Here is a 13,401-nt window from a genome sequence, read left to right on the forward strand (position 1 = left end):
CCAAAATTCTCTCCTCTACACAACTGTACAGGAGCCATGTCCTTTTTTGCATCTAGCCTTCTGCAGCTTCTTGCTGGAGTTGAGATACTTTAAAAATTGCTTAGTGCATACTGTGAGAGCTACCGAAAAGCAGAGCCGAACACTTAACTAATGGCCTTCTGTGGAGTTGGGATTTTGGGGCAGAAGAATTGCTTCCAATTTTCTCCAATCCCATTTGCAAACTCTATGGTGGAAAGGTATAAGCAGTTCAATTAGCAGCTAGCCAAGTAAATCCAATTGTTGAAGCTTCTTATTACTGTAATCAGACACACAAATTCTCCCCTTGGGGACATTTGACACAGGGGCAAGATTAGCATTGTAGTTAATAATGCTAAATGGCTTATCTAAAACATAAGTACTGATTCAACGGTGAAGAAAATGGAATTTTGAAAAAGGTTTTTGCTAATGGTTTATATTCAGATTTGTAGGGTATTATCTAAGCTGCTTTGTCCCTTGTTTCGTATTTTTCTGCAAACCCCTATTGAAAGTAGACTTTTTATAAGACTTTTCAAAACCCACAGAAATAGAAATACAGCTAAAAGCAACCAATAGGTTACCTGCCTAGATATCCAGCAATGATTATTATGTAGGCTGAAAAGGCAATGGAAAGACAATGATGACCAAGTATGACTGACTGTTGGGTCCCAGTCTTTCCCAGTCACTGCTTCTACACTTGCAGGTTGCATTGAGAAACCTGTGGCCTTCTAGATATTGCTGGACTACAACTTCCATCATCTCTGACAGCTGGCCATATTGTTTGAGGCTGGTGGGGTTTGAGGCTTTAGGTTGCTCATCCCTGCTGCAGGATGCTGTGCCAAAATTGTATTTTGTATTCGAAATGTGCCTCTGCACACAAAAATCAGATTTTCTTTTATGATAACCTCAGGCAAGTTCACTAAATTGAGAAATACCGCATGGCTCACAGCAAATTATGAAGCAATTATGTTTTCTCAGAAATACATCATTTTCTGTTCATTTAAACTCTGTGGACAATGGGTTTAGGACCTCAGAAACACACACTAATAATAATAATGAAATGAGAGCTGAGCCAAAAATTCTCCGAAGACATTTTTCTGAGAAAATTTCTGAGCTTTTTCTTACTACACCGCTCTTCCCTGACCTCCCCACCACAAGAAACAGACAATTTTGCAGAACTTGCTCCAAATCTTTTTTATTGTTATTGCTTGCTTGCTTGATTGATTGAGGCAACCATTTTGTCTCCCCCATCCCAGGCCCAATAACATTCGCCAGAACAATATTAGGCATGGGACCTTGTGTATACAAAATGGTGGCCAGACTACCAATTCAGTTGATAGCTAGCTGGAGTGGGGGGCAATAGTTTCTACTGATCTTCATCCCCTAGAAACTGTTGAAGAATTTATCCTTTTTCTGGAGAAATTCTGTGGAATTCTCTCCTCAATTTCTTTGCCTGCAAACAAAGTGAAGAATTTTAAGAGGCCATTTGTGCACTGCTCTTGCTTAACCTAGTAAAATGATAAGGAAGAAAAAATATCTCTTTTTAATTTACCTCGGCACAGCTTTCAAAAGGAAAAAGAATGTGACACAGGGTTGAATCCATGGAATAATGATGATAGAGCAAAAGCCATTGTGCAAGACCAATTAAGGATTTCTTTTCACGTTATCAGATCCAACTGAAGGCTAATTGGGCACAATAAACTTTAACATTTGCTAAGTGAATAGTCCCCTTTTTATAATCAGGGATTGAATTGGCTAATTCATACCTTTTCAACAATTTATGGCCGCTGAAGATTTCTATAGCATAAAACAGAAAAATGTAAGAAGTAATAAATATTGCCAAGTCTTCTTTCACTGCCTGTGCAGATCAACTATGTCTCCCCTCCCCCCCCCCCTAATATACACAGTGTACAATATCTCATTATCTACCAAGATCCTTACAGACTGGGAATAAATGTAGTGTGTGAGTCAACAGAAAGTGAACTGGTACTGAATCTAGAGAAGAGGACTGACAACAACTTTCCCAATACAGATGGTAAATTTGATCAAATGGGAGCCAGGCTACACACAAACGCACATCCCTTTTGGGAAGATGCTTCAATTTAAGCTCACTCTGTAGAGCACATAAGAGATCCTGACCAAGAGGGAAACCATATGAATGTTCAGAACATGGGGACATTTTCAATTGTAAGAGAGCTCTTTAAAAGGGAAATTGCAGGAGCATAGGAGCCACTTCCTAGGAGCTGAGGTCCCTTCACCTCCCCCCCCCCAATAAAATATTTGATGCATCCAGGGCCACTCAAAGTTGATGGACATTGCCATTCAAATGGTATGCATGTGCCCTGCGATGTGTTTGATTATACAGGGTGTGCCTTAGCTGCCCCCCACCCCCGATATTTTATGCAAGTTGGCACCCCTGTACAAGAGGAAGGCCATACAAATGATGCAAATCCAGGGGAAAGGTTCAATGAGAAGTCAGACCTTACACAACATGATGCTGCTCAGATGTTTAGGACTAGATAACACTCACCAGCCCTGATTATTGGCTATGCTGACTGGGGCTGATGGGGGTTGTACTCCGAAACACCATGGAGGCCAGTCTCTGGATAAGAGAATCCACACTGGATGGAGGCTATTTAAATGCACGGTGTCAGAAAAGCTTCATCAGAAGAGAAACCTTAAGACACAGGAGAGAATCCACACCGGAGGCCAACACTATAAGGGAGTATCATCACCTCCTTTCTTTGTTAAAGAAATAGTGTTGTGTAAGAAGGTGTTTGGCTATTGCTCTGAAAGAGAACAAGTAAATATCTATAATGAGGCCTACCACAAGCTCTTGGTCCTTCTATACTTCTTGATGTCTGAAAGCATACCAGGAAACAAAATAATAGCAAAGTATTATGTACTACATTATGCTAATGAAATTACGCTCTCTAATTCTATTCCTGTGTGTAAGATGCCTTGGGAGAGCTTTCTTTGCTCTGATATGTAACCTAGTGGAATTTCAAATAAAATAAATACTAAACACAGAAAAAAGTAACTTTTCCAAAATGAAATCTTAAAATGTCATAAAAATGATGGACCACTCTTTGCTGTATTGGTCTAACTGTAACTGAGCAGGTGATGGAAGTACCACAAAGCAGGACACAGTTTAAACTTTCAGCTGCTCAGTGCAAAGGGTTCTTATTATGCTCTTGGAAGATTTATAAAATCAATGGGCACCTACAGAGTAATTGCCTGTCGAATGGCCCCCTTAATCTTCCCAGACTTTTCTAAGGTGATTCCCTGGGATTTGGTCAATTTTAACTGCTGAATTTCAAGCAGAAAATGTTTTAATTACTGTACAGTTATTCCATACTAGGATAAAAAAAAACCTTAATAAGCAGAACTCCTTTGCTCGACACATTTACTTATTTTTAGAAGCAAGACAGAGCAAAAGACAACAGGTAATTCAGGGATGTTTCCTCTTTTTGATGGATGGATTTATTTATCCTGTTTACATATATTTTCCCCATATAATTTATTATTTTTACAAACTGGGTCTGGCAGACTTTCTTCACATTTCTTTAAGATTCTGCTTGAAAATTATATTCCTGGATTTGTTATTTTCCTTAGAAAAATAAGAATCTTTTCCCCGCCTCAGAAGCACTGGTTTAGTGTAGAATAAACATAAGCAGAATTTATTCAGATGTAAATCCCGCAGAATTAAAAGGAGTAAAAATTGTGATTAAGGAAAAATGGGAAAACTCCTTCCATATTCTTGGCTTGCCAAAGTCAGGAAAATAACACATATGGTAAACTTCACAAGGCAGACTATGATATAATAATTTTATAGAAAAATTGGACCAGCATAGTATGAGATCTAGTAAACCCTTAATTATTTTGTTAGGGATATATAGGGTATGGTGCCGCACGATGCACTTTTTCTTAATTGCTGTTGAAGAATAATATAGTTTTACACAGTGCTATTTTTCTAGAAAAAGAGGTGCTGGAACTTATTATGAATGCCTTCCTTATTCTCTTAGTATGGCAATAGCGCCCACCTGAGAGGTGCCAGAACTGAGTTCCAGCAAGTTCCAGCCAAAAAAAGCCCTGATTTTACATATGTACTCCTATGGATCGAATTATATATAAATAAATCTGAAAGAGCTATCTGATTATGAGTGAACTGAGGCTGTCATAATTCAGTTTACTTGTCAAATCATAAATCAGATGTTCTATATTATTATGAGATTTTGAATTATCGTCTAATTTTTGCACATGCACAACATCAAAGTGTATTTTGGGAATGTGGCATGTGTAATATCACTAAAGCTTCCTTCCTAACGCCGCTTACCTGGGAGCAAGTCCCGTTGAATTCAACAGGACTTACTTCTAAGCAGACGCAGTTAGGATTGCAGTTTAATATTTCCTTTCAGCAAAGTGCTTAAGAGGATGCTAGGAGTTCAACTTTAGGAAAACTTGAGTAAATGAGTTATCTAGACCCATCTCCATCTGGCTTCAGCACCAGGTCCACTGACTTGGACACCTGGCTTCAATTACTGCCTTTAAGAGAAGAGAGACAGTGGAAATGAGATCCTTTTAATTCTTCTTGACCTTTCAGCAGCTTTGGATACAATCAACCATAGTATCCCCTTAGACCAGCTCCATGGTTTGGGAGTTGGAAGCACAGGGTTATTATGGTACCACTCTTCCCTTTGTGATCATTTCCAGAGAGTAGAGATGGAGGACAACTGTTTGACCTGATGAGAATTATCCTGCAGGGTTTCATCTTATCTCCAAGCTATTTAAAACTAATATGGTTTTCTATGGAATGTACTGTCAAAATGACCTTTTCTGTACATGCCATAACATGGGTACAAGGCACAGATCTTCATGGATCCACATCAAATCACAGATCCATAATGTTTTGTAGTTTGAGGGCAATCTCATGTAAAAAGGTAATGGTAAATGATCCCTGGACAGTTAAGTCTTGTCAAAGGAATCTGTGGGGTGCAGTGCTCATCTCCCTTCAGGCCGAGAGAGCTAGCATTTATCCACAGACAACTTTCTGGGTCATGTGGCCAGCATGACTAATTCGCTACTGGCACAACAAAACAACATGGAAATGCTGTTTCCCTTCCCTCCGCAGTGGTACCTGTTTATTTACTAGCACTGGCGTGCTTTCGAACTACTAGGTTGGCAGAAGCTGGGACAGAGCAATGGGAGTTCACCCCGTTGCACGGATTCAAACTGCCAACCTTCCAATAAGCAAGCCCAAGAGACTCAGTGGTTTAGACCACAGCACCACCTGCTCCCTTCTAATCTCATGTAAAAATATTAAGATGTGTGAGGATCAGTGCCTCGGCTCCATTTTTTTTATCATGATGCTTCTGGTTAACACTAGAACGATGACTTTCATAATGGTATCCATACACACCAGTGTCAGACTTGATTTGTTAGGGGTGAGTTGGTGATACCTTGTAAAAAAAACACACCTTAGGATTCATTCTGAGGACTCATGTATTGTGCCATGGTGGTGCTGTCAAATGCTGGTTCTGTGATTTTCACAGGTCAGCCAATGGAAATGGATGAGTTCAGCAATTTGATGTTGACCTGGGGAAAATAAGATTTGAAATTCATCCAAAATACAAGAGGATCCATTTTTTTACCTGTTGTTTATGCTCTTCCTTTTTTGTGCACTACAGTAGCCATTTTGTGATTGGCAGCCAAAGCCTTGAGCCATGAAGAAGTATGTGAAATAGGCAAGGAAAACTACCAATTTTGGATATTGTTCCGAATGATCTATGTCTGAGGTGTAAAAGAATAGATGATGTCAGGAAATATTAGCAGGATGCCAAAGAGGGAAGACTGACAAGAGGGAAGACAAAGCTGAAGTGGAAAATAACATGGCCAGACAAATTGATTTTCTGCCCTGCATAAGTGATAGCACAAGCTTTGAAGAAATTGATTAGTTTTGGAAAATCATCTGTTGTCCACATTAGTTTGATCATCAGGGTCCATTTAAATTGGATTTGATTATGCTTGCTTAACCAGGCTAACTGCCGCAGCACAACTTTTTAGCAGAATAATCAGGAGAAATGGGATCATCGTAGATGGCAACAGCTGCAAAATAAAACACTCTGCTTCATTCCAAACTCTCTGAACTTATTGGTACAATGATTTGCATAAATAACTGACAGGAGCGAGCCAGCAGTAAATCACACTGGGCACTCTGGAGTAAACTCTTTATTACCAAAAAGCAGGATCTGCACGGGAGTGTCAGGCCTAATGAGCACAGCAACTCATCTCAGGTGGGTATTGCCCCCATGAAGCAGTTGCTGACACTGAAGATATCCGCCTTCCTACAGCTGCCTAAGTCCTCTCCTCTCCCAAGTTTTCCTCACACAGTCTAAGACTGCACCTACAAAAAGCTAACTTCTCCGCCCTCTTCATGCTTCTCCTGGTTCTGGGAGACCAAAGGGGAGGGGAGCTGCTCACAGCAGGAGGGGGAGACCCCCTGGTTTCTTCACTAGCCACATTCACCTCTGCCTCTTGGCCCCGCTCCTCTCCTCTCCCCGCTTCTAGACTTCTCTCTGCCACAGACGCCTTCTACTCACTAAACCCTGTTGCCTCTTCAGCTTCTGACACCTTCTCCTCCCAGTCTTCTTCCTCTTCTCCTTCTGACCACCCATTGTCCCACCACCAGTCCCCTGGCTCTGAACCTTCTTCCCTTGGGGGTTCTCCAGCTGGTTCCTTCCACCATTCCTTTGCATCCAACCAGTCCATGACAATGGCCCAGTACTATATTTCTTCAGCACTATTTAAACAATATTTCAGGTTATTATTCAGCATGAGATTGCTAATTCATCTCTTGCAACGTCCAGCTCTCCCTCTAATGGACTGTTGGAGGATAAGGCTATTGGTGGCTTATAGGGCATGATGGCTGTCTACTGCATCCAGTATGAGAGGTGATATTCCTCTGCAAACCAGTTTTGGGGAACCACGTCCAGAGAGTGCTCTTGTGCTCCTGTCCTGCTTATGGGTTCCCCATTGGAATCTGGTTGCTCACTATGAGAACAAGATGCTGGACTGGATGGGCTTTGGCTTGATCCAGCAGGGTTCTTATGTTCTTAGGTCAGTTGGCTGGTAGTGCAGCGTCAGTGCTTCAAACAAGACCCCACCCTACCTGGAGATGCCAGGGATATGCTCTTCCCCATGCCTTTAAGCAGCCCAGTGCTGTACACATTCTAGGTTCCATCACTTCTGACCCTTCTTGCTTGCTCTGGTGGGAAAAAGTGGAAGCAGGTGCCACACTAGAAGGAAGCTGCATAAACTGGGGCTATGGGAGATGGAGGCATTTATGGCCCTGGCTGAGACTTCTGTATTATTGGGAAGTATTCTGGCCCTGGTGGTTATTATAGTGGGTGAGAGGCAGTGTGGGGACACGAGTGGTGCTGTGGGTTAAACCACAGAGCCTAGGACTTGCCGATCAGAAGGTTGGCGGTTCGAATCCTTGCGACGGGGTGAGCTCCTGTTGCTCGGTCCCTGCTCCTGCCAACCTAGCAGTTCGAAAGCACATCAAAGTGCAAGTAGATAAATAGGTACCATTCCGGCAGGAAGGTAAACGGTGTTTCCGTGCGCTGCTCTGGTTTGCCAGAAGCGGCTTAGTTATGCTGGCCACATGACCCGGAAGCTGTACGCTGGCTCCCTCGGCCAACAAAGCGAGATGAGCGCCGCAACCCCAGAGTCGGCCACGACTGGACCTAATGGTCAGGGGTCCCTTTACCTTTTTATTCTGGCCCTGGTGGGTATTATAGTGGGTGAGAGGCAGTGTGGTGTAAGGGTTTGAGTGGTTTGAGTGATGGACTTGTTCCTGGGAGACCAGTTTCCAAAACCCTACACAGCCATGAAACTCACCAGGTGACCTTGAGTCCATCACTCTTTCAGCCTAACCTACCTCACAGGGCTGTTGTTAAGATAAATGAAGAGAAGGAGAACTATGCAAGCCACCTTAAGCTTAATAGACATTTAATTGCATGGAAGTGCAATGGGAACAAAAAGGAGGGATTTGGGGTCACGTAATAGCAGCTGCAGGGTGAGCCACATGCAGTTCGAGGAAAATGCCTTTATCTGGACTCTTTAGTAAATGGTTTGGGACTGCTGTGCTGGAGGAATAATGCCTTCCTTCCTGTGTGCAGATCATCTGGATTCACAATAGTTAGCAAAGGCAATCTTGCCCTGCATTCAGAAAAGATAATGACACCTGAAAGGTAGGGGAATAGAAGTCACAGGTCATCGTAATTACTCTTGATATTAAAGGAGACAAAGCTGAGAAGGCGCCGAATGCCCAGATCAGAGTAGCTGAAGGAATTATTGAATCCTCTGTGGGAAATGACTGTTAAATAGACAAGACGCTGTCTAATGAGAGATCAATGTTTTGAAGCATTGATCTGCACCCGTCGCTATGAGGAAAAGAAAGATTTCTCTTCCATGTTCCTGAAGTCCAAGACAAAAGAAAAAGCATTTCCTATGGGAAGCGTCAGATCTATTCATACTGCCAGAACAGTAGGTCTTGAAGAGATACAGCGTGTTTCCTTGAAGGATAATTTTCAGGTTCTTAGATTATTAATGAAACTTCTTCCCCCTCCCCAAAGCTCTCATCACAGCATTGGCATCACTGGCTCTCTGGGGAGGCTGCCACGTTGTATACATAATGCTTTAACTTGTGTCATTGTTCGCTCCCCCTCTCGCTTTTTCAAAGCCGAAGATATAAAAGAAACCTGTTTAGTCTATAGAATCAAAGAAACGGATGTAGTTTTATTTCCAGGGAGCTTTTGACTGATGGGCTTGAAGAGAGTGTTAATGCTGTCTGCGATTGGAACAAAGAAGGAGTCGGTGTCAGCGAAGTCCCGTGTCTTGCCTGGGGCTAAAGAGCCTTAAGTCGCACAGCGTGTAGATGGGGAAAACAGGAATGCCTCCACCCTCCTCATCCCATCATGTCCTACCCCTTCTTGGCCCTGAAGTATGATGCGCCCTCCTCCTGGACAAGCTGAGGATCACAGACCTGCATGAAGCGACAGCAGCCTTTTGCATACTGAAGCTTCGCTCCAGGTTTCCAGCCAAAGGTAGCTAGAAAAGAGAGAACGAGATGGCTGCTGCCAGCTTGAAAGCTTTTCTGACATCTGTTTCTCCACTTGCTGTGTTGATGCATAATGAGAGCCAGAGCTAAGAATGCAGGGCTTTCAGGTACAATAGAACTGAAGATTGCTTCATATATTTTTTAGGCTTGGCGTGTGCGGCAGAAATATTGAGGCAGGCGCGTTTTCTAGCAAGGCCCATCACAGCATGTATTCAAGATGAAATGTCAGAAAGCACTGGGGTGGTATCTGGTGCTCAATGGAGAGGAAGACTTGCCAACCACCTTCTCCCCACTGCAACTTCTGGGCCTCTGTCCCCATAAAGGCCCTCCAGACGCTCGGAGGATTCCACATGTGGAAGTTACATCTGACTAATTCTCAGAGATTCCTCAGTCCCACAGCAACTCCAACACCCAATATCTCAGGCCTTTCCTTAAGACGTTTGACCCTCAGGAGAGCCTTACAGGAAACATGGTGTGCTGCAGGGCAGAAGAGATAGAGAGGAATTCCTTTTGCACAACTGAGCAGGGCACTGAATGCCATTCATTGTGTATGAAGAATATTTCTGTTGCAGTTTCTTTTCAACACATGAGACTTTTGCGTTTTAGTCACAGTTTTTTAATTTAATTTTTTTTAATCCAAGTTTATTTTCCGAAAGTCAATGAATTTAAGCAACATTTGAGGCTGATCTAAAAGGACTTGTATGCCCTTTTTACTTTTTCTGAAATATCCTGGATAGCTTAACATGTTTTGAAGATCCCTGTTTTGTTGCATTTTTCTTTAAAAATATTGTGTCTGTTTTTGTCCTTATTGCCCTGTTTCTTCTTAGTGATTGGTTTTATTGATCATGTGCTTGGAGAAATATGGCCTAACATGTTGCTGTGCCAATAACCCCAATTCTACCTTTAAAAGCACAAAGAAAACACCTTTCATTTTCAAGGCAGTACAAGAATAGGGATTGTTCTAGCTACCAATGCACTAAATATGTTGCTTTACTTGCTGTGGTTATGGATATGTTGGTAAGGCAATGGGCTTATTTCTGTATACCATAAGGGGGTTCAAATCTCAGTTCCCATGCAACACCAAACAATGGCTGGACGATGCATGTGGTTCCCGCTTTCCCTCCTTCGTGCATTTCTGTTGCTTTAGTTACACAATTCAGCAAAATGTACTTTTCACTTCCCCTGCAAACCAGGTTTGCAAGCAGACCAGGATCAAACCCCAACCTGCAGTTCTGTTTTGTAGAGCAGGCACAATCCACAAACCATTTCTGCTTGCCTGATGGAATGATCTGGCCTCTCCTCCCACTGCATGCTGTTCTCCAATCCCAACGCCACTCTGAGCCACTTTAGCTGGCAACATGGGAGGAGAGAGAGGGAAATCTCTGTTAAACAAGTGCAAGTCCTTGTGCAGGCTTCCACTGGTAGGACTAGTTGAATCTGACCCATAGTTTGCCCGTTTGGGTGAAAGGCCAAAGTATAGTTTCTGCAAGCCAAGAAACAACCAGTTAAACAGAATGTGTAAGGGGCGGCAGAGGAGGAAGGATCATACATGGTTCGTTCCTCTCCTGCCAAACCATGGCATAGCACAACACAGGAAATTTCTCAATTTATGAGGATCACTTTAAATCACCTGATGGGTGGGTGGTTATCTTTGCATAGTAACTGAACTTGTTGCACAAGCCCCCTCTATCAACACAGGGCACACCTTCGCTAAGAACCATTGCAGAGGCTTGAGAATAATGAAATGGCATCTGAGATAGTTGAGCTGCCACGTAGCAACTTAACCTTTACTCACTGGGCATGAGGAAGGTGCAGCAGGATTCAAAGAAAGATAGCGGCTTAAACCTACAAAGGAATGAATGACTTTCCAATCTGATTGGCGACATAAAAGAAACCCAGGATCATTTAGAGCACTCCTTTGCTTTCCTCCACATTTTTTTTTTTGCCCTTTGACACCGGCAACACTGATTGCAGCATTTAATGATGATATTCAAGGTGAAGCGATTGCCAGCTTAAGTTGTAGTTTTGACCTTCCTTCCACTAAAGTAATTGTGATGAATTCATTTCAACCTATTAAAAAGCACGTCCAGCAAAGAGAAACTCTGGTTAATGTAGCAGCAAAAAGAGAATAAGCGCTGTGGCCATGTTTTGCTTTGAAGCAACTGTTGGAACCTTTTATACAGGCAATAAACACACGGCGAGGACTAATTGGTGTCACACCTGCTGGCACCACTTCTGCCAGCTGTGCGTTCTAGGCTTACGCTTGCATGGTGCCTATACATGTATAGCCAAATGAGCATTGGCTCCTGTTTGTATTGCCCATCTTCCATTGTCATGCACAAAGGAGGCTGCACATGTTCAGTTTTATGTGCATACATTTCATGGAAACAAAATCCAAGAATTTGCAGCAGCAGGGACATTGCCAGTGACCATGACCCCCATTTCCCCTCTCTGTGTGGACATAAATGAATGTATGTATCTATGTCAGGCATAAGCAAACTCAGCCCTCCAGATGCTTTGGGACTACAACTCCCATCATCCCTAGTTAACAGGACCAGTGGTCAGGGATGATGGGAATTGTAGTCTCAAAACATCTGGAGGACCGAGTTTGCCTATGCCTGATCTATGTGCATGAACAGAATTTACAGGCTTAGAGATGGGAGGATACATCTTTGAAGGACCAGTGTGGGTTTGCTCATGCCACATAAAAGGTAGGCCAGTGTCCAGGATAGAGGTGGGAAGTTGTGGAGTTGTGAGAAGTCAAAGACCTCTTACTACTTTTGCAGCAAGGTCCCAGGTGCGTCCCTGTTTCCAGTGGCTTAGAGCCACTGGCGGAGGAAGAGGAGCGTGGGGCAAGCGCACCGCCCCCGGCAGCGCGATCCCGGTGGGGTGCCGTTGCAGCTGCCCCGCCGCCTATGCTGGGCGCCATGCCCCCGCAGGCGATGTGCCACGCCCCCAAGATGTGCGCCAACCCCCACCTGCTCTCTGCCCCCCCCATCCTGGAGCATGAAGCTCAACCTCTGCTTAGAGCCACCCAATCAGCATGAAAGGGGGACTTTTATCTACTGGTTCTGTTCACCCTTTGTGCTGATTAGAGCCAATCAGGGTAAAAGGATGTAAGTCAGTCATTGAAGATTGACTCTTGGATCACTCTGGGGAAGGTACATGGAAAAAACACTTGGACGTTGTTCTGTATGATCCAAAGCTAAACAAAGTGCTTCAGATTCAAGATACTGGTATGTAGTGTTATGTACGATGGAACTTCAAGGAGCTCACATTACTCTGAAAGACCATATTAGAGCACCCCAAATCATTTGCACATAAAATAGTAGATCTAACTAAAAGGAAACACAAGGAGATCTGCATCGATAGTTGCAGTGCAGCCCTTATTATTATTACTGTATCATTTCAAGATTATTCTATAATCTTAGAACGCTGTGCAATGTTAGAAAAGGGTGTGGTTGTGACTATCAGGTAGGGACTGCACACTTCTGAATTTGCCACTACACTACTGGTCCAGGAACACCCAAGACAACAAACAAGACTACTGAGGAATCCGGAGCTGATAGCAGGCTGCAGACAGTGGTGGAGCGCAGATGGGGGCGTGGCTGGCGCATGTCCCGGTGGGTGTGGTGGGTGTCCTGGGGGTGTGGCACGCTGCCTGCGGGGGCGTGGTACCCAGCACAGGGGGGGCAGCTGCGATGGCACCCCACCAGGATTGTGGTGCCGGGGCAGTGTGCTCTCCCCACCCTCCTCTTCCTCTGCCAGTGGCTGCAGAAAAACATTCATGGAGAATTCACGGAACATAAAAACAAAAACCTGGCAGCATGGGAGGGGTGAACAAGAGTGTTCACCAGCATATTGCCAGCACCGTTCTTATTTCCTTTTGCAGGTGCCGCTGAGAGATGGTCAAAGCGGTCCCAACTGTTCCTCATCACAGGGCACAAAGCCACGATTGAGGAACAATTCCTGATCAATAGGGATTGGGATATACGTGCCAGTTACCCATTCATCCCTGTCCATTTCACATCTTAAAATCACAGCTGCAGAACCTGGAAGCCGTCCTGATGGATCTATTCAGAGCTGGTTTAAGTGGTGTGTGAACATATTGTCTTCTCCACGCTAGGTTCCATTATCCTTAATGGTATGGCTTTTATTGGATAGTGTGCACATTTCAGAAATAAGAATCAAGGCATTGATCCAGCCTTTCCAATTTATCATCAATGATCCCCATTTGTTTACAGCTGCACCATCCTTCTGGAGCA

The sequence above is a fragment of the Podarcis melisellensis genome (genome assembly GCF_964234715.1).
Source record: "Podarcis melisellensis genome assembly, chromosome: 5".
Lineage (NCBI taxonomy): Eukaryota > Metazoa > Chordata > Lepidosauria > Squamata > Lacertidae > Podarcis > Podarcis melisellensis.